The sequence below is a fragment of the Jaculus jaculus genome, chromosome 15 (assembly GCF_020740685.1).
Source record: "Jaculus jaculus isolate mJacJac1 chromosome 15, mJacJac1.mat.Y.cur, whole genome shotgun sequence".
In the NCBI taxonomy this organism is placed as follows: Eukaryota; Metazoa; Chordata; class Mammalia; order Rodentia; family Dipodidae; genus Jaculus; species Jaculus jaculus.
The window spans coordinates 77,596,954-77,619,225 of NC_059116.1; positions in this window are offsets into that span (position 1 = coordinate 77,596,954).

Below are 22,272 nucleotides of genomic sequence, written 5' to 3' on the forward strand. Positions count from 1 at the left end.
TCATGGTCTTGGTCCATTTTACTCCCAGGGTGGCAGGCAGAACCTGCCTCTTGTCCTTCTGGCTATGGGAGAGAGGGGTTTCTATAAATACTTGCAAACACTCACTAACATGGAAGGTTTTCAGACATGCTGAAGAGCCCTCACATTTTCACACTGCATGTTTGTTCTTACTTTCCCATTAAAAACATTCTTTCATAACTGAATGAGGGAACTCCATATTAACCAAACGAGAATAGTATCAATTCAGTTTTCTCTTAAGCTTACCAGGCTTACATTTTATAATTGAAGCTACATCAAGTCTCAAAAGATATGGAAAGTAAATTCAAGTCTGTGTTTATCCAATAATAACATTTTCCCACTTTCGTTGAACAACATTTCAAGAAAAACTACATGCTGAGTATACTGTCTATAGGTTGCCCTTGGTTTTCTTATTAAAAGCCCCATGTTTATTATTCTACTATCACAGAATACCTGACCGGACATGAGGGAGAAGTGTATTTTGGTGCACAGTGGCACAGTAAGGAGGCATGCAAGCCTAGGTGGCCATGTTTCTGATGGAGGGAGTTCATGGTATGGTTTGCCTTTTCACTTCTTGAGCGACAACAGGACACAGAGCTCTGGCTAGAAGTAGGTCTGCATTTAACCCTCAAAGGACCATCCAATGACCACCTCCACCAGCCATTCCTCTTACCCCAAAGGTTCTACAACCTCCCAAAGCAATGCTACCAGCTACAGACAAAGTGTTGAGACACATGGGCATGTGAGGTTCATTCAAACCATTACACCTACTGCCACAAACTTAACAAACTATAGTTTTCAGTTTTATTTGTAAAGTCTATATTTATAGGTCCAGCCTGGTCTCAAGGGCTCATGTGTCATCTACATTAAAATTAAGTAATGTCCAAGGCAGATTTGGGAACATATGAGGTTGTTGTCCCTGGGCAGTCTCAAACAAGAACAGAGCAAAAGTGGTGAAATGGAAGTGTCTGGTGAAACAGGCAACAGCTTTTGCCCCCCACTTCCTTATATCATTGGTGGGTGACCTGGGGGGAAATTGATCACTGGGTCATGAAGATCAGTAGTAGTGAAGAAGAATTACTATGTTTTCATTTTAATCTTTGTATTTTATAAGATTATTTTTGCATGGTCCTCACTATGGAGATTTTGAGAAAGATCATATGTTTTCAGCTTCTATATGTTCTAAGTTTAATATATCTTTGGACATGCAGTCTGGTAATTGTAATAATGATTGTGAAGATTGTTAAGAGCAATCAATAAATTTGGTGAAATATAGCACATTGGCTCTTACCAATAGCTTTTCCTCACACTTCCTCTTCTAATCTTCATAGCACCCTGGGAGGATGTAACATTTGTTCCATTCTACATTCCAGGACAAAATCCAAACCAAACATGGCATTTTCTGAGAATCTTCCATTTCTCATCCCATGGACTAAATAAGTAGGCTGACATTTTAAAATATGTTTAGCCCCAAACTGATTTAGTTTCAGCATAAATGAAAATGTTGTGTACAGGGTTTGGCAAATCAAAAGCTTCTTAGTTACAGGAAAAGAAAGGCAAATCCAGTGAGAAAATGATTCCACACACACACACACACACACACACACACACACACACACACACACACACAGGGACTCAGGCACAGCTGCCCCCTGGCTGGATTTGCTGCCCGAAACAGAACTAGTCATTCATCCTAATCTGCAGGCTCTCCCATTGTGTACATCTCTAGTTCCCATTCTCGTAAGAGTTTATATGGTTATGGGTGCAAGTCGGTTTAGCAAACAAGAAGCCATTTCCAATGAACTCAAGGATGTTATAAAAATTCTTGAGTTGGCTCAGTGATCAAAGGTGCTTGCATGCAAAGGCTGCCATATCTGGTTCAATTCCCCCATGCCCACATAAGGACCGATGCAAAAAGTGGTGCATGCATCTAGCATTTGTAGCTGTAAGAGACCCAACACACCCATGCCCACATGCGAGCACACACACACACACACACACACAAATTTTTTTACATATAGCAACATATGTGCTTAATTTAAATACTTATAAGACATTTCAAAGTCAAAAAATTTTATCACCAAATAATTATCAGAGGTTCTTAATAATTAATTAAGAATCTATACACTGGGTATGGTGACAGAACTTGGGAAGAGGTAGCAGGATGATCAATATTCATGGTTGGCTCCATAATGAGTTCAAGGTCAGCCTGGGCTATATCAGACCCTACCTCAAAAGAAGAAGAAGAAGGAGGAGGAGGAAGAGAAGGAGAGGAGGAAAAAGAAGAAGAGGAAGAAGAAGAAGAAGAAGAAGAAGGAGGAGGAGGAGGAGGAGGAGGAGGAGGAGGAGGAGGAGGAGGAGGAGAAGGGGAAAGAAAGAATTCACACAAGGAAAAAAGTCATTTTTAAAGTCTAAAGCATAAGATAATTCTAAAATTATTTTGTTAATATATTTTAATTAAAGAAAATAAATTTAGATGAATATTAGCCACTTCTTTTATTTTTACCAGATATTGCTATGCTTATACAGAACATGCCTATATTCCAAGTGTGGAAGAACAATTGCTTGCCATCTTTTTAAGTATGTTGTTTTTGATTGGCACTTTTGTGTATGTTATGCATCTATATACATTAGATGTGCACATTTAATGTACATTGAAACTGTACTGTTCAGTACTTTCATTTTATCTGTGATCTGAAATTAGTTGAAAGCATTACATTAGAGCAGTTAAGAAGTTCCTGGATTTTAATTCTCTAGATCTGGGCTCAGGAGTTAAATTTCTCCCCCTTATTATCAGATTTTCCTCAAACAAGTTACTTAATATTTCTTCCCTGGCACAGTTTTCTCCAAAGAAAGCTACTCTGCTCCTATATGCCCATGGCTCAGGGTGGATACCAAGGGGGGATTTCAGGTGGACAGGACTGTGAGCTGTGAAGGAATTAGGAATTTGTATGAGAATAAAGCAGATACCATCATGAACATCTGGGCAAAGCAATGATTAGTTATTGTGTCTTTGATATAATTATGCCAAGGACTTTTATTGGATTAGAAAACCTTTTCTTGTAAATGTCATTTTCAAGCCATTTCTCTCATGATGGCCTTGGGTCATAAATATATCAAGTATCTTAGGACTATGTAAAAGATCTTGTGAATAGTAAATAACTACCTTGTAATAATGTGGGTTGTTGCTTATATCTGAATCATACCACGTTATATCTGATGAATAAAATGTTAAAAGGAAAGATGAATGAACTGCATAGAGTCCTCACACATGGAATCTAAGAAAAATCCTGGTGGTGGAATGTGAGCTGCCCTTGAAGATCTATTACGAGCAGGCACTATGCAGTGGTAAGAGGCTAGGAAGGGAGGGCTAGACACTCTTGGGATTCCTAGAGACCCTAAGGTACAAGATCAATAAGGAAAGTAGAATGGTCAAAGAACTGGCTAAGTGTGAAGCCCAGATCCTAGGCTACTGTGATACTTTTATAGAGCAAAGGAATGCTTCAAGAGAATTTCAAGTAGATGGAAAGAGCTACCCCGGCCACTCACCAGAGCAAAGCCCCACAGAGTAGAAACAGAAGCACTCCTCAAGTATCTTGAAGGTACTTGTCCACAGGAGCAGGCGGTGGAGCTTCAAGCTCTGAAACAACACACAGGTATACTAGAGGAGGGGTCAAGATAAAAGTGTCTGTAGCCTAGGTACCTACTGAAGACTCGCCCTCTGCTTCAGTGACAGCGTCCTTCAAGTGTCCTGTCAATGTAGAAGACAGAAGTGCGAAGGAGCCTAGCATGTTCCCTGCAGCCTTTAGCTAGTGGCCCGCAGGAGCAGGTCACAAAGGCCCCACCTCATAATACTGTTTCACTGGGGACTTGATCTTAGTATAACTTTGGAATAAACTAATACAGTCAAGTCACAGCAACAAAAGATCCATAAAGACCCAGATGAGAGTACACTGAGGCTAGAGGATCTAAGACAGAACCAGATGTAGTCACATCAATTTGGTGAGACTCAGTGAATGCTTGATGTGGTAAGGATCACATTAAGGGGAGGGTTTGGTACTTGTATGTGCTGGGTCTGAACTGGTCTTAAAGTGTAGAATATCCATTAAACTAGATTTTAGACTAGACTGAAAAAGAGAGGACAGCGAAGGAAATGCAGATTTGAGACGAATGGAAATATCATGAAGAAAGTACAGGGAAGGTGCAGGCACCAGGACAGAGTGTGTTCTGGTGACAGGGTGAAAGAGAAAGTGGCCTCAACGCCCCTGCCAGCTTACAGTGCTTCAAGAAGGGGGTGATCAGCCACTGAAATGTCCTTGAGCTGTCAACCTAAACAAGAGCACCATGGTTTTGACCTGGCTACACCGCTGAAGGTGATTTCTTAAACAGATTGGAACATAAATCAATTTGAAGTGGGAAGAATAAAAAATAGAAAGTAGAAAGTGTGGTGGGGGTCTGGAGAGATGGCTTAGCGGTTAAGCGCTTGCCTGTGAAGCCTAAGGACCTCGGTTCTCCAGCTCCCACGTTAGCCAGATGCACAAGGGGGCGCACGCGTCTGGAGTTTGTTTGCAGAGGCTGGAAGCCCTGGCGCACCCATTCTCTCTCTCTCCCTCTATCTGTCTTTCTCTCTGTGTCTGTCGCTCTCAAATAAATAAATAAATAAATAAATAAAATTTTTTAAAAAATAAATAAAATAAAAATATTTAAAAAAAAGAAAGAAAGTGTGGTGGTTTACACTGCCAATTTGACTAGATTCACCTATGAAAGATTACGTACATTCGGTGACCCTGTGGCCATGGGAGGGAGTATGTTGAATAGGTTAGTTGAGGTGAGAAGACCCATGTTGACACCAGTGGACTAGAGACTTGGACTGTATAAAGTGGAAGAGCTTGCTGAGCTTCAGCCTTCCTGCTCTCTGCTTCCTCATTGTGGCCTGAATGCAACCAGCCACCTGAAGCCCTGGCATTTTCTTACAAGGTGGATGGTAATCTGCAACTCTAAACTAAACCTCATCCCTAAAACTGAATGTTTCAAGTATTTTGTCCCAGAAAACAGAAAGTGACTAACACAGAGGGGAATGGGAAGAAACAGGGGGTGAAGACACGTGTGGATAGTGCTAATGATTGAGTTTGTGCATGAGTGTTTTGGTTGGGACAAAGCTGGTTTCTATCTAAACTATTTTCTTTTCAGGAAATGACTTCTGCATGCCTGTCCACCATTATTCTTAAAACAAGGTCCTGCATTCATTCTTACAGTATGGAAAATTTATACTGTTCACTCCTAGATAACAAAACACTCTGCTACTTGGTTGGATTGCTGAAATTCCATGTGAATGTCATTTTGCAGGAACCAGACAGCACTGATGGGCTTAAGGATCAAAGTCTCATTATGTGATAGCCACTATTCACATAGGTTGTATAACTTAAATTTAAAACATAGTTTTAAGATGATATTCAGACACTCAGTTCCCTTTTATGTCTATTAAATTCTCAGTAATAACATGTGGTTAAGCTTATTACAAAGGACAGAACAAACTGTGGAACTTTCCATCTCTGTAAAACTTTTACTAGATATTATGGAACTGCAAGTGTAGAGCTACTCAAGGGAAAATAAACAAATTTCAGAATCCTGATAAGACACATAGAATATGACTATTCTGAGGCAGCAGTAAAATAAATAAAGCTCCAAAATTGAGGGGAACAAGTACCAGTAGCATTCAATTTCAGGAGAACAAAAGGATGGACAGTCCCCACTGAGCAGGAGCTGAGGTTACCTCATTTTACCTGTGGCTTCAGCATAACTCTTCCCTGTAAGCTCTGAACTCTGCTTTTTTTTCCAGAAACATCTTTTCATTTTTTCACCAGGTCCTCTGTGTCATTTGATCACAAAGTGGACTCATAAATGGATGATTCATAGGGAAATGACATTTTCAAATGAAATCAAAAAGAAGAACAGAAATGTGAGTAATGAAGAAGGAGGACTAAGAGAAGTACAGGAATGAGGATCCTTTGATACTGGCTGAGGAGTGGGGCTTAGTCACTAGAAAACACTACAAAGAAAGTGTGTTTTCTGGGCTGGAGAGATGGCTTAGCAGTTAAGTGCTTGCCTGTGAAGCCTAAGGACCCCGGTTCGAGGCTCGGTTCCCCAGGTCCCACGTTAGCCAGATGCACAAGGGGGCGCACACGTCTGGAGTTCGTTTGCAGAGGCTGGAAGCCCTGGCGCGCCCATTCTCTCTCTCTCCTCTCTGTCTTTCTCTCTGTGTCTGTCGCTCTCAAATAAATAAATAAATTAATAAAAAAAAAAGAAAGTGTGTTTTCTAAGAAGCAAAAGCTAAAAGGAAGAACTTTATGCATCACAAGGAAAGCACAGCTCATTCCATAAATGAGGGTGAACATTTTTGTAGATTAATTTGGGGAGGGAAATCAATTAAGATCCTCAGCTGGAGAGATGGCTCAACAGTTAAGGCACTTGTACACAAAGCCTAATCACCTGGGTTCTATTTTCTAGTACCCATGTAAAGCCAGATGCACAAAGTGGTACATGCATTTGAGTTCATTTACAGTGGCTAGAGGACCTGATACATCCATTCTCTTTCTCTCTCTCTGTCTCTCTCTCTCTCTGCAAATAAATAAAATATTTTTTAAAATTCTTAATGAATATCATATACATAAAAAATAAAGAACTAAATTGTTGTGTTAAAATAATGGAAGGATTATTTTTCCTTTTAAATAAGAGTATTTGGCCTCTTTCACATAGAAAACAGCATACTTTTGGTTGCTGATCAATGTAATAAACTATAAGTCAAGCTGTATAAATGTGTTAACTACTTAGGACCACAACAGCATTACAAAATCTCTAGTCTCCACTTCTGGCCACTGAAGTTCATGATTGTGGTACTGATGTCCTAACATCTGTTAAAGACACACAGACACACAGGGAGCTGCTGTTCACCACCACAGCCACAGTCAAGATAGATTCCATGTGCCACTTGAGGATTTCATACACTTGCAAAATGTAAAAACCTTGATCAGGGCTGGGGAGATGGCTGAGCTTATTGTGAGTTTGTATCACCAGAACCCACCAGAGATGAATATGATAGTTACATCTATAATACATGTATTCTTAAGGCAGGATGGTCAATGAAGAAAGATAATAATCCGGGAACCCCCAAAAGCTTGCTGTCCAGTTAACTTGGTATTCTCAGCAGCAAAAGTAACAAGAGATCCTGTCTTAAACAAGGTGGAAGTGAGGTCCTACACTTGAAGTTGTCCTTTGACCTCATATGCATGCTGTGTCACGTGTGCCCCATTCTCCCTCCCCCCCCTCTCGCGCGCACATGCACGCACACACACACACACACATCATTAACATACATGAAAAACATCTTGATTCAAAACAATGAAAAGGTATTATGAAATGACTTAGAATTTGTAAGAAACTAGGGAACTATGCATCTCATAGATAAGAGGACAATTGTTTCTAGTAAATGAAAAAAACAGCCAAAAAATCACATACATAAAAGGAAATGTAAGCACTGAAAGGGCAATAATAAACTCCATAATTCACTTGTAAGAAAAAGATAAAATTTTTAAAACATTGAGGTATAATGTTTCACTTAACAAATTTGAGACTTTTTATATTCTCTTTTCTTTTCTTTTATGTTCTCTCTCTTCCTTCTTCTTCCTTCTAGAATTCCAGGTAAGTAAGCACTACCATTCACTCCTGGTTCATTTCCAAGTTGGTATAGAAATCTCCAAAAGTGAATTTCGGTGAATAATGGTTGACTTAAAATTATCCATGCCCTTTAACCTCATTACTCTATTTATAGGAACATACCCTAATAAATAATGTAACTTATCTTTAAAGATTTAAAGATTTTTAAAGATGTATTCTAGTGATGCAGAACTGTCAACATAAGAAATGTTCAGGGGCTGGAGAGATGGCTTAGCGGTTAAGCGCTTGCCTATGAAGCCTAAGGACCCCGGTTCGAGGCTCGATTCTCCAGGACCCACGTTAGCCAGATGCACAAGGGGGCACACGTTCATTTGCAGTGGCTGGAAGCCCTAGTGTGCCCATTCTCACTCTCTCTCTCCCTCTCTCTCTATCTGCCTCTTTCTGTCTCTGGCATTCTCAAATAAATAAATAAAAATGAACAAAAAAGAAAAGAAGAAATGTTCAGCACTAAGAGAATGACTAAATAATTCTGCTATTTTAGATAAGATTTTATGTAGCCATTAACAATTTTTAAACATATTTTTTTATTTCTATGGGCCAAATAACCTTCTTATAGTAATGAAGACTGGAATTTACAACCATCCCCAAGTTAAAAAAAATATTGTTATTACTAAGTCTAGACAATACATAGGATGTTTTCCTTCCATTTTATGTTGTCTGTATTCTCCAAATGACCCATTATCATTTGCAATGAAATGTTAACAAACAGCTTTTAACGTAAGTTTTTGTGATAAAGTGAATCTGGGCTATTCAAGGGTCTACTTAGTCCTAGGCTTTCTTCTTTTCTAAAGGATCAGTTGTCTGTCCTCTGCAAAACAAATCAGGAGTCAGGGAGTGCTAACCTAGAGGCCTCAGATCTGAACCGGACGAGGAAGGCAGCCTGAATGTTGACCTTCAAAGAAGAGGGAACTCCACTGGGGCTGAGGGGCCCTTTCTATGGAACAGACCTTCAGGAACAAGGAACCCTGTGTGGGGAGGTCACTTGAGTCATAGTATACACGGTGAAGGGCTTAAAGGGTGTTTCCTAAGCTTTTTAATAAAACTTCCTGAAACTGTAATAAGAAACTACACTCATACACATTGCTACCAGGTGAACTGTGTTCCTCTAAATTTCTTATCTTCAAAAGTTTACTCACAATACCTCAAAATGTGACCATATTTGAAGGTAGGATGTTTTAAAAATTATTTAAGGTAAAAGGTGGTCATTTTACCCACCATACTGCTAAGAAGAGGAGTTTAGGATGCAGGTACACACAAAGGGAGGTCTATGAGAGGACATGGAGAACATGAGGAGGTGGTGATCTCTAAGCCAAGGAGACAGGCCTGAACAGGAGACAATCCTGCTAGCTCTTGGAGGTGGCATCTCTAGCCTCCAGAACTGTGAGGTCATAGATTTCCATTTCTTAATCTACACAGTCTATGGCAATTCCAGAAAACCAAGAGATCATTTTTCAAAAGTAGTTTGCCACTGAGCACTAATTTTTTTTGTTTTACTTTTGAGGTAGGGTCTCACTCTAGCCTAGGCTGACTGACCTGGAATTTACTCTGTAGTCTCAGGATGGCCTCAAACTCATGGAGTTCCTCCTATCTCTGCCTCCCAAGTACTGGGATTAAAAGCATGTGCCACCACACCTGGCCACTGAACACTATTCTTAAGATATATTCTAACCTGGACCACTGATGAAATTTTACCAGGTGTATAAGCTCCACCTTCTTTGTTCTTAGCCATTACTATAGGTAAGACAATGACAATGTCCACTTGAACATTTGATGGGCCACTTCACACAAAGACATGTGTCTTTTCTGTTCAGTTTGCATGTTTTCATGTGATATGTTATGGTTTAGATGCAAACTGTCCAGACCCATGCATGTATTCAAACACTTGGTCCATAGTTGTTGGCATTACTTTTTGAAGTTGGAGAACTCTACCGGAAGACAAGCAATGAGGTTATAGCCTAGCCCTGCTTCTGGCCTGAGTTCTGGGCTCCCAGTGTCCACAGATGTGTAAAAAGCCTTACCTTAAGCTCATACCACCATGAACAAAACATCACCTTCTTCACTCAAAAGTCCAAAGTTTCATCTGACAGTCAAGGCAAACTCTCAATTACAAACCTGTGTAAAATAAAAACGTTTGTCAGTTTCAGCTGTTTAGCACTCAGAGGCCATTGTAGCCATGGTCCAAGGGTGGGGAGGGGAGGCAAATTCACTTGGTGCTAAAAGCAGAAATGGTATCTTCTGTAAGTTCTCATTTTATGAGTACATGGAGGTTTGTAGTACGTTTCCAAAGAGCCAAAAAATATGTACAGGGATTTGATTTTCTGAAAAGTGGCCCTGAGAGGCCAATGTGACTAGCAACAGATAGGAAGCCTACGCTGAAGCAGTGGAAACTCAGGGAATTTTAGATTGCTGAGACTTGTGACACCTGCTGGGTAAAGCTGTGGAGCCAATCCAAGAGAAAGTGCATGTGTGCTGCTACAGGTGGCATGCCTCAAGGGTAATGCAGGCCATGCCCACTCTAGCTCAGACAATGCCATCATCACTTTGCCAGTGTACTTTGGTAGCAGGTAACTTATTTTATTTATTTATTTATTTTTATTTTACAGGGACTTAAAACTGAGAGTTAGCCTTGAGTCTCAGAAGAGATTTTGAACTTTTGAAGACTATTGAGACACTCAAGGTTATGGGAACTTGTGAAGATGAACTGAAGCAATTTTCATTATGCAAAGGTCATGAACCTATGGAGACAAGGAGTGGAATGGAATAGTTTGGATGTGAAATGTCCCTCACAGGCTCATGCTTGAACCTCATACAGTTTGGGCAGGTTGTAGAGACATTTGGAGTTGGGCTCCTGTAGGAAGTGGGTCAGTCAGAAGCAGGCCTTGAAGGTTAGGGTTCAACCCTTCTTCTGGCCTCCATCAAAATGTAACGAGTTATACCACAAGCCCACAATGCCATAGAAACCATCACCCCAGCCGCATGCCCTCATCATGATAGTTTTTCCCTAAATGCTAGGCTAAAATAAACCTTTCCTGTCTTAAGTCTTCTCTTCAGGTATTCTGCCACGATGACCAGAAAAGTAGCTAATACATGGTGAGCTCTGTGTGATGTGGCTTAGCATGTGCTTTGTATGTGAAACACAGAGAGACTGGGCATAAAGTTCTGTCATCCATCCTTCCTGGAGGTGTCTGTGTCAGACTGCACACCAAAGAGTTTAGGGAACAGGGTCTATGTTAAAGCCATGTGCTTACCACAGACTGATTTTTGCCATGTTTAATGAGCCACTGATTAGGTGTTCTAATCTGGCTGTTAAAATTCATAGTCTTTGCCTTGAAGTTATGCATATATTTTAGCCTGAATGCATTCTGCATAACTAAAAATTTTCTGTCCAGGAAAGACAGCTAAGAATATACAACTTTCCATCAGGCCCCTGAAGGCCCTGTGATCTTAAAACCAGTAAAGCCATAAGGTAACTTCACATATGAAATCTTTCAGCTCTATTCTCTAACATCTTGGGTCCCTTACCCCACAGAGATATAAACCCATAGCTCCTCTGATCTCTGCAGCCTGTGTTACTATGTGGAACTAAGCAAAATGAATTGTATTTTATGTGTATTTATTTTCAGATTTTACAGTGTAAATATAAGTGTCTTGAGAAGTCCTTGTGACCTAATCCACTGGTCACCCAGACTCCAGTATCTGTGCTGAGCTGGAAGTGTAATTCTAGGAAGACTTCGGGCTCAGCAGGACCTGATCCTCCCCTTTGATCAGCATGGAGACTCATGGATTCTAGCCTTGACACAAACGCCTTGAATGAATGCAAGCTAACAAGACACAGAACATGATATTCTTTAAGCATATCCCAGGAAGTTCTGCCAAGTTTGAGGAGATGGTAAGGCCATGAAGTCATTAATAGTAGAGCCCAGCTCAAGCTGAGACAGAAAACAAGCACATGTGGAGAAGCTGTGATCAACAAGTGGTTGTGGAATTTGGTGTACAAACTGGTTCTCTGTATTCACAGTCACCCTGTGCAGTGAGAAATTCTGCACAACTCTCTACTGCAAATGGACTCAAGCCTTTCCTAAGAGCAGGGCTCTGAACAGACCCTGCTGACTGAGAACACGGTGAGGAAACTAGAGTTGCTAAAACCTGAAACTCACAGCTCAACATTCTGAGAGAAGGGGTTGAACCTCAAAAGAGGCATTTCATGTAAAATGTATGCATATGCTAGAATTAACTGGTAAACCCTTTAACATTTCACAATTCAAGTACAATGTGGTTAGTAAAAGAAAAATATTTCACTGTGCTTGTTTCTCAAATCCAAGTCTGCTTTTCTTTCTCTTCCTGCCCCCAACTCCTTATGCTCCTCCTCTTACTTGATCGGTTTTTAGACCATAATCTACAACAGAACACTCATGCTGACCTGGAACTTGATACATAACCTATGCTGAATTCAGATTTGCAATACTGATGCTTCTGTCAAGTGCTAGAGATACAAGCATATATCACTGTATCTGACTTGTTTCCTGTTTCCTAAAGAGAAAATGAATGCAAAAATTATACCACATCATGTAGAGTATGTACTGCTTTATCAGGATTGACTTCTATGAAGACCCACCGATGTAACTGTCAAATAGTTTTTGAATAACTTGGTAAATTTGCATAAATAATACATCTTTAATGTAAAATAGTAATAATATGAAAAATACCATATTCATTCTGCTGTTACATAATGAATGTTTAATAATAGTCTTTTCTCATTGGCAGTTGACAATTACAGGGAATATTTGCCCATTTCATGGATTGTTATACATATGGAATGAGACCATGGGACCATGTATGTGCAAAATATCCTAAACTAAGGCATAGAGCAGTCAGAAGTCCTGGTAGAATCACACAACAATATGACATACTTCAACATCAAGACTAGATCTCCATGAAGTGAATTGCATTCATCTCAAGAACATGGAGACATACTAACAAGCAGGCTAAATTCACACCACCAACAAGAAAAATTCTTCTCCTGCAGAAGCTATTACTATACTCTGAGCATCGTCAGCTCCTGGCTAACATTCTCTGTTCTGCTGGTAGTCAGCTGAATGAATTGTGAAAAACAGCTGCCTTGTCTGTGTTCATTCTCCATCTCTCAGGTACCTTAGGGGTGTGAAATAGATTTTCTGAGCTTAAGCATTTGGTAAGGTTTTAATTCAGTATTAGAGTGTGTGTTATTTGCTTTAATTGTAGTCAAAATACTGCAGAGAACAATTTAAAGGAGAAAAGGTATATTTTTTTCACAGGTTTAGAGAGTTCAGCTCATAATTGTGGAGGAGTTGGGAGGAACACAGTGGTTCCCATGAAAGCACAGCAGACTACATCCTGACAGACAGGGGAATGCAGTTAGGAGCCATATAAATCTAGCCCTGAAGATCTACTTCCTCAAACTAGGTCCTCCTAAAGTTTCCAGAGCCTCCCAAAGTAGCAGCACTATCTGGAGATCAACTCTGCAGCACATGAGCCTGCAGGGGCATTTCATATACAAACCCTAACAGCATCAGTATGCAGAAATGAAATTCAATTCTGCTTTTGAACCCAATGGTGAAGGTAAGGGGATAATGGTGGAGAAACAAAGCCTAAGGCATGTCATACAAGGAAAGAGATGATTAAGCTAATGGGACTCACATTCACTTGTTTGTTTAACAAGCAAGTGTCATTCACATTCCATGTGCTCCATAGTACCAGGCACTGTAACAATACCAGAGCATTATACTGCTCACATTGGCATAGAGGCAAATTAAGTCTATAGGGCCAGATAGTCTTTGGCATGGCATGAATGGCATGACACAAATACATAGAAATGACAGGGAAAATTTGTAGTAGTAGGTTTTTTTTTTTGTTTTTATTTTTTTTTTATTCAGAGGAAATACAAATGGCAAACACACACTTAAGAAAATGTTCATCATCCCTATTTCCTCTTAGGGAAATGCAAATTAAAACAACTATGAGATTCCACCTCACTCCAGTAAGGATAGCAAACATTAAAAAATCAAATGAAAATAAATGCTGGTGAAGATGTGGAGAAATAGGAACCCTCATCCACTATTGGTGGGAATAAAAGATGGTACAACCACTTTGGAAAGCAATGTGGAGACGCCTATAAAAGCCAACTATAGAGTTACCAACAGAACCAGTTATTCCCTTACTGGGCATGTACCTTAAAACCTCCAAACCTCAGTCCAAGGAGATTTGCTCAATCTTGTTTATAGTAGCTCAATTCGTAATAGCTAAGAGCTGGAATCAACCATCACTAGATGAATGGGTAACTAAGATGTGTATATCTACATGATGGAATTCTATGCAGCAGTAAGAAAAAATGGCACAATGAAATTTGATGAAAAATGATTGAATTTGGGGCAGATCATTCTCAGTGAACTTACCCAATCACAGAAAGATAATCACTGCATAGTCTCACTCTTCTACAGCACCTAACCTGAATCTACCCAAGATGCTGACATACCCAGCAAGCATCTCAAGGACCAGACAGTAGGGTGGGTGGTGAGGGAGGAGGGCAGCAGAGGGGGTGGGGAACACAAATCTGGACTCAAATGGCAATGGTACCATAAAATTATACTTCCTAAAAGGCAGACCAAATGTTTGAACCTTCATCAAGCCCTTGGAGGGAACACCTGAGTCACAAGTCACTGTAGAGGGTATGATGAAGACTGACTTTAATCTTCTACTGCCTCTCTCTCTCTCTCTCTCTCTCTCTCTCTCTCTCTTTCTCTCTCTCTCTCCCTCTTTAACTCTTTTATATTACTTATCTTTTCTTCCTTCTCTTCTTGAACACTGACCTGTAACTTCCAGAACCAGCAGGTGGCTATTATCCACAATGAGTTCTTGATCAGAGAGACCTACAAGGTTTACTAAAAGAATGACAGATTTCTGTGAGAGTATTGATGACCCACTGAAGGTTACTGGTAAGATCCTACTGCTGCGGTTGATACATAACATGGAGTGGCATGGCTGGGAGCTGGAAGAGAGTCAGTCCCCCGACAGTCAGTGTGTCTAGTGCCAGAAGGTGCTACATTGGCAACCGGGCAAAAATGACCAGAGGTCAACTTTTAATTATGTCTTGAAATACAGATAGAATATCATGAAACAAAGTAATTTGAAGAGATATAGGAACAGAAATTAGAATAATGGACCTAGACATCCCTGGGAATTGAATTGTAAAAGGGAGTAATTTCAATCCCAAAATGGAGGATTAAATCAGATAATTCAGTATCAGAAATATAAAATTCTAAACATTATACAGAGTTGGCACAGAAGTATAATTTTTAAAGCATCTTAAAAAAACATTGCAAAATCTCTTTCCCTAAATATATTCTTGATATCAATGTGTTGGTTCTCTTTTTTGAGTGAAGAGAATAATATTTTTAAACCTAAGCAAATTCAGACTTGATTCTTCAAACTGTTAATTTGAAATAATCTTGTTAGTAACTTGAAAAGCCATATTAAATTTCACAGATGCATTCACACAAGGACTAAGGTTAGACATTTCAAACACAAAATTACTACTGCTTTTATTGTCATCATTTCATTTTAACGGTACTGTGTATGTCTTTATTTGTAGAAATGACTTTGGTTTTGAGAACTTCCACATTTTCAAGAACAGTCAACTCTAATGCATCTCAATGCATCAGGAAATTATGTATCACACTAGTAGATGGTTAAGGGTTATTTTTAAAAATATTTCGAGACAGGTTCTCTTAATGTAGTTCTGTCTGGTCTTGAACTGTCATTCCTCCTGTTTCCACCTCCTGAGTGCTGAGATTAAAGGTGTACACCACCATGCAGAGCATGAAGAATTATGACAATGTTTGTGTGCATAATATGTATGCCTCTGTGTATTATGTATGTGTGTGCTCATGCATGTATGCATTCTTGCACATGTGTATATGTGTTCAAATGTACATCCATGTGGAGGCGAAAGGTTGATGTCAGGGGTTTTCCTCAGTCACTCTTCATCTTGTTCCTTGACAAGGCCTTTCACTAACACTAGAGCTCACTGACTTGACTAGATAGCTAGCTAGTCAGCCCCAGGGTCTCCTGTCTCTGTGTCCTCAATACTGTGATTCAGGTGTATTCTGTCAAACCTGACACTTTATAGGGGTCCCAAGGATCCAAACTGCAATCATCATGCATGTACAGTGAGTACTTTTCCAACCTATGTGTCAATTCTAAAATCAAGTTTTCTTCATTTATGCCACTCCACTCATGTCTCCAGACTTTTTGATTTTATTTTAAAGAATGAATAGAGGAAATCCTAAACAAAAAAAAAAAAAAAAAAAAAAGAGAGATAAGTAAGACTAATGGTAGTGAGCTGTATATCTCAGGCTGCCTGGATTCAAATCCTACTTCTGCCATGTATTAACTGGGATATTTAAGTGGATTCAGTTTCTTATTTATAAAATGGGGGATGATGAAAGATTCTCATTTCCAGAGCTTCAACAAGGATTAAAAACTAACACATAGGATTGGGGAGATGGCTTGACAGTTAAGGTGCTTGCCTGTAAGCCTAAGGACCTAGGTTCAGTTGCCCAGTACCCACATAAGCTATATGCATACGGTAGGCATGTGTCTGGAGTTCATTTTCAGTGGCTGGAGGCCTTGGCCCACCCATTCTCTCTCTCATTCTCTCTTTCTCTCTCTACCTCTACCTCTTTCTCTCTGAAAATTTATAAATAATTTTTTTAAAAAAAAGCTAACACATGAAAGGCACCTGAAAAGTCTATCTGCATTGGACAAGAAGGTCACAAATACAAGTGATTTTTAGAGAGAACAGAATGATACGTATTGATTTATATTTTAATTCGGCAAAAAGTTAATGAGTGATTATACATTAAAGGCTTAGAGTTAAACCAATTAATAGATGAAGCCCTAAGAACTTCAGTGTGTATTTAAGTAAAATTACACAAACAATCCATTATAATATATGGTGCTAGGCAATCAATAAAATAATTTTAAACTCTTTGTGTTGTAAGAAGAAAAACTTTCATTTTTAACTCACAAGGTGCCATGGGTATGTCCATGCAGAAAAATGTATGTTTATTGGACCATGTTCCATAGCCTATGTTGAGTTTCAGAGACATCCAGATACAAATGTATAAAATGGATCAATGAGTTCCCTTGAGGGCAAATCTGAGTTTCTGAAGAAACGAGGAAATGTGCTTAGACTAGGTCCTAACCTCTCTGATGGGAGATAGCATAATGAGGCTAATTCAGAATTCATGATTTATAAGGCAATATTCAAACCACATAGATAGGTATGCTTGAAGGTATATAAGAACATGTTATAAACCCTGTTGTGGTTATAATGTTGTGTGTTATAATGTGAAGTGTACCCCATAGGTCCATGTGTTTAAATACTTGTTTCTCCGTGGAGGTACTATTGTGGGGCTATAGAAGCTTTAGGTCCTCCGACCTCTGCCCTGAGTGCTGGGATTAAAGGCATGTGCCTCCATGCCCGGCTTCAGCTTTAGGAGATGGACTTGCTACTGGAAGTGTGGGACCACCTTAAGGCTTTATTACAGCCTCTTTTTTTCACTTCTTGTCTAGTCTCTGCTTCCTAATTCCCTCAAGTGTGAGCAAGCAGCTTCATGCTTCTGCCACCACACTGCAAGCTCTCCTGAGAATGTGTCTTCCTGCTATGACGGGCCTGTGCACTAAAACATGAGCCAACACAATCACTTCCTCCTCTAATTGGAAACTTTTAGGTATTTTGTCACCACAATGAGAAATGTAACTCATATAAGTCCTTCCATGAGAAAGAATAGCCTAACACACACTGAGCATCCTGAATCCCACAATTACATGGCTTCCCTGAAACACATTAATTCTTCACCATGAAAAACAGTATTTTTAGACTCTTGTTTATGAGTTTACAGCTGTCTACTCTCTTTACCTTGGCCTCATTCTGAGGTCAAGGTGAGTTGCTGTGTGCTCCACTTGGGAACCGAGCTTAAATTATAGGAATATGAGAGTTACCAGAGCAATACCAACCAAATGCCAAGGAGAATGCTCTTTGTACAGGAGGACAAGTCAAGTAGAAGCTAACTCATGTCAACTCCCAAATGAAAACTTCTAGAAAGAAAGAGACAAACAAGATATAAACCACAGGTCAGTTTAGAAGGTCTAGATTGTATCTAGCAAGGGCAGAGGAAACAGAGGGAGTAATTATACTATTATACCTTAGGCCTGGGCTAGCTGAGGAGGATTGGGATGTTTTAAGTGCTATAAATTGCTCAATAGTCAAAATATTCTAAAAATGATCATATATTGTGTAATGTGCACTCCATGATATCTGACAACCCCGGCTTTGAAGAGAAGGCATTGCCTTAATAAACTATTTAATAAGCTTTGGGGTTTAAAACTGTCATAGACCCATACCCTAAACATATATTTCCCAGTATTTTTTGTCAGAAAAGAAGACATTGAAAATGTTACTATTTATGTATTCATGGGATAATAGGAGGATGCTGTTCTTAGCTGTGAGTTATGGCCTCTGCACTCAGAGGGTGGCTTTCTGTGTCCATCCAGCTGCCCAATGGCTAAAGAAACAATATTTGCTTCAGTATCACCTCCTATATAGTTTGCCAGGTGCCATGCCTTTGGAGATCTGATCTCCAAAGTAGGCTCATGAGCCAAGAAATAAGCTTTTCTTCCTCTTCTCCTGTTTCATTATGTTATGAGCTTTCACTGTAAGCCTTTTGACCAGGCTTTGTAGAATTTTCTTAAAGAGAAACCAATGCCAACAACAAAATAAAAGAGTCCCAAATTTAAAGTCACTTATAAACATGAAAAGCTATATTAAAAAGATATTCAGAGAGTATCCAGGCATGTGGGGCACACCTTTAATCCCAGCACTTTGGAGGCAGAGGTAGGAGGATTGCCATGAGTTTCAGGTCACCCTGAGACTACATAGTGAATTCCAGGTCAGCCTAAGCTAGAGTGAAACCCTACCTTGAAAAACAGATATTCAGAGAAACTAGGCTAGAGAATTCATCAAGACCTTTTCCTCCCATCTTCCTCACTTCTTGAGACTGTGATGAATGTAAAGGAAACAAATCATCAACTGACTGTGTACAGAAGGCCATGTGCAAATCATCAACTGATTGTATATGGAAGAACTTGTACAAATCAGCTGATTGTTTATAGAAGAATGTGTGCAAATCAACTGATTGTATGCAGAAGAACGTGTGCAAATCCTCAACTGATTGTATACAGAAGAACATGTGCAAATCAGCTTGTGTATGAAAGAGTGTGTGCAAATCAGCTGATTGTGTACAGAAGAACATGTGCAAATCAGCTGATTGTGTGCAGAAGTGTGTGCAAATCAGCTGATTGTATATGGTAGAATGTGTGCAAATCAACTAGTCGTGTATGGTAGAGTGTGTGCAAATAAGCTGATTGTGTGGAAGAATGTGTGCTTAGTGATGTTTTCCCCCTGCTCTTGTTAATGAGGAAGTATGTAGTGGACACTAGCCATAGTCTGTTTTAGTATAATAGTATAATAACTTGAACCACTGAAACAGTACCAGGAGTTAGTGAACATTCAAAAGCCAAAATGCTTGTATTCAGGATATGCCAGCACAATTTTGGTTGTGTCAGTATTAAAGAAATAAACTACTGCTGAACAAGTAGGTAGCAAGACTCACATGCCAGCAGATCCTGCAATGGTAATAGTTTCACTCGAAGACTTGGAAACTAGGCAGGAACCATGATAAAGTCAGTTTGCTTTTCCCTTGTGTCTGCATCATGTCTCAACTGGATACTATGTTTGTATTGACAATATTTTACGTGCATAAAATGTATTTTTATGATTATCCATTCTAGCTACCTTCTTGTGCATCAAGACACTGGTTTATTTATGTTTGAAGACAACTCAGTGATTTACACGCTCAAGTTCTTATCACTCAGAGTCTCACCTCCCCAAACCTTAAACAATTATGATTACCACCACATTGCTATGCAAAAGTTAGCTTTACTTTCTAATATTTTAAAAACAGCATTTACTTTGGGAGGTTTGGGCCATTGTTATAAGAATTCTCTGCTATTGTAATATGAATTATAAGAAAATAAGCGTGGGGTTGCTTTTTCTTTTTTTAAGATTTATTTTTACTTATTTATTAGAGACAGGAGAGAGAGAAAAAGCATGAGAATGGGCACAACAAGGCCTCTAGCCATTGCAAACAAACTCCAAACACATGTGCCACCATGTGCATCTGGCTTTTGTGGGAATCAAACCTGGGTCCTTAGGCCTTGCAGGCAAGTGCCTTAAGTGCTAAGCCATCTCTCCAGCCCAGGGGTTGCTTGTGAAGCCTAAGGACCCTGGTTCGAGGCTTGATTCCCCAGGACCCACGTTAGCCAGATGCACAAGGGGTGCACGCTTCTGGAGTTCGTTTGCAATGGCTGGAGGCCCTGGCGCGCCCATTCTCTCTCTTTCTCCCTGCCTCTTTCTCTCTGTTGCTCTCAAATAAATAAATAAAAATAATAAAAAAAAAGAATGGGTAAAAAAGCCATAGATGAATCAAAGGAACTGGAAGTTTTGTGGGTTTTAATGACTCATTGGGAGTAATTTCATTCACTAAATTTGTAGGACTTTCATCAGCATCAATTTAATAATACATAAAAAGATACATGCAATAGCAACACATAAAGTCTGCCCTCAGTAAACTTATAGGTCAAGAAGAACCTTATGATGCATAAAAGTTTATTTATTTTTAGTAATTTGAATAGAAAACTAGTATAATATATTACTCAAAATTATTAGTGTTATATTGAATTGGGTTTTTCCTTAATTATTTGAATATAGGTCCATATACAAAGCAATAGGTCAATTATACAAGACACAAATACAGGAGGTGTACAGCAAGTTTTCATCTGCATCAGATAGGGGTGGTGCCACATGTGTACACAGATGTTTATGCATCTAGGAAACTGGTGGCATGAGCACCATTAAGCCTTTCATAAAATGGGATAAAGAACAACATTGCACACCTACTTTTGATAATATAGTTAATAAATCTTCAAAACAAATAGAAAATATGTTGTATAAAATGTAGCTTATTCATGAACTAAAGATTAAAATATCAAGACATTTCTGCAAAATTAAAGTGACCCTTGGACCTTCATAGCTATTATTAACATATTCAATTTAGTAGAAACCTCTGCAAAGGAAAGTCAATATATAAACTGTTTCTAATTGGACCATGTTTGATGTAAACAAAACTCCAGTGTGTATATTTTGAGAGATTCTTAGACATTGTCATTGGTATTCCCCCATAGTTGCCCAAAATGTATGTATTTCTTTATAGTACTTCTCATCCTTCACCTTTGAACATGAAATGTCCATCACTGCATCTGCCCCATATAGACACTAGCTAAAGTGTCAGTAAGAACTTTCTGTGTTCTTATCCAGCACTTGGTCTTTCTGACCAAGCAATTAGAGCCATTGCTTTTTACTCAGTTTTTTTTTCTCATTTTTTTTTTTAAATTAACTGCCTAGTAAAGTTTCTTCCCAATCTGCCTGAGATATGAAGTCTATTTATAGAAGTAAAGTTTCCTCTCTGTACATGATTTGAGGAATGCAAACCCTATCCAATTTATCTGAGGGAACCTAATCCCTTTATAAGTAATTTCCTCTTGGCCTCTTACAAAGGGAACCAAGTAAGGAGGTTCAGATGGATAGCAGCCATCACCCTGTGCACACAGAGCTTAGAGCTTTGGCTAAAATGATTGTGATTACTGTACACAAATTGAATGGAAACACAATAGAGGATGTGATGTCACATTAGATAGGACTGGGGAGGTAAACATGAGAGACCAACACGGTGCCCACATCAGTAGTTAGACTGGGATTCATTCAAGCCCAACAAGAGTAGAGACAGCAACTGATTGATATAGAAATAGCTAGAGTATCCCCCAATTAACAGTCATGCTGGTCTAGTGGAATAATGACCAATGTAAGTTCTGAGGACTACTGAAGGATTGATTCTGGTGCTATCATCTATAGAACAGATCAGAGGTTACACATGTAAGTAGGTTGCTATCTTTTTTGTTGTTGTCCATTTTTATTTATTTGAGAGTGAAAGAGAGAGAGAGAGAGAGAGAGAGAGAGAGAGAGAGAGAGGCAGATAGAGAGATAAAGAGAGAGAATAGGCACGCCAGGGCTTCTAGCCACTGCAAACGAACTCCAGATGCATGTGCCCCCTTGTGCATCTGGCTAACAGGGGTCCTGGGGAATCAAGCCTCGAACCGGGATCCTTAGGCTTCACAGGCAAGCACTTAACTGCTAAGCCATCTCTCTAGCCCAGTAGGTTCCTATCTTATATAGAATTAGCTTGTAGGATTTATTCCCTACACAATAAATTATCCTGGAAGTACTAAAAGCAAAACTTTTCACATCCAAATTTCAAAACACAAGGTGAAAATAAATCACACAATTGTGAATCTGCAAATGAGCTG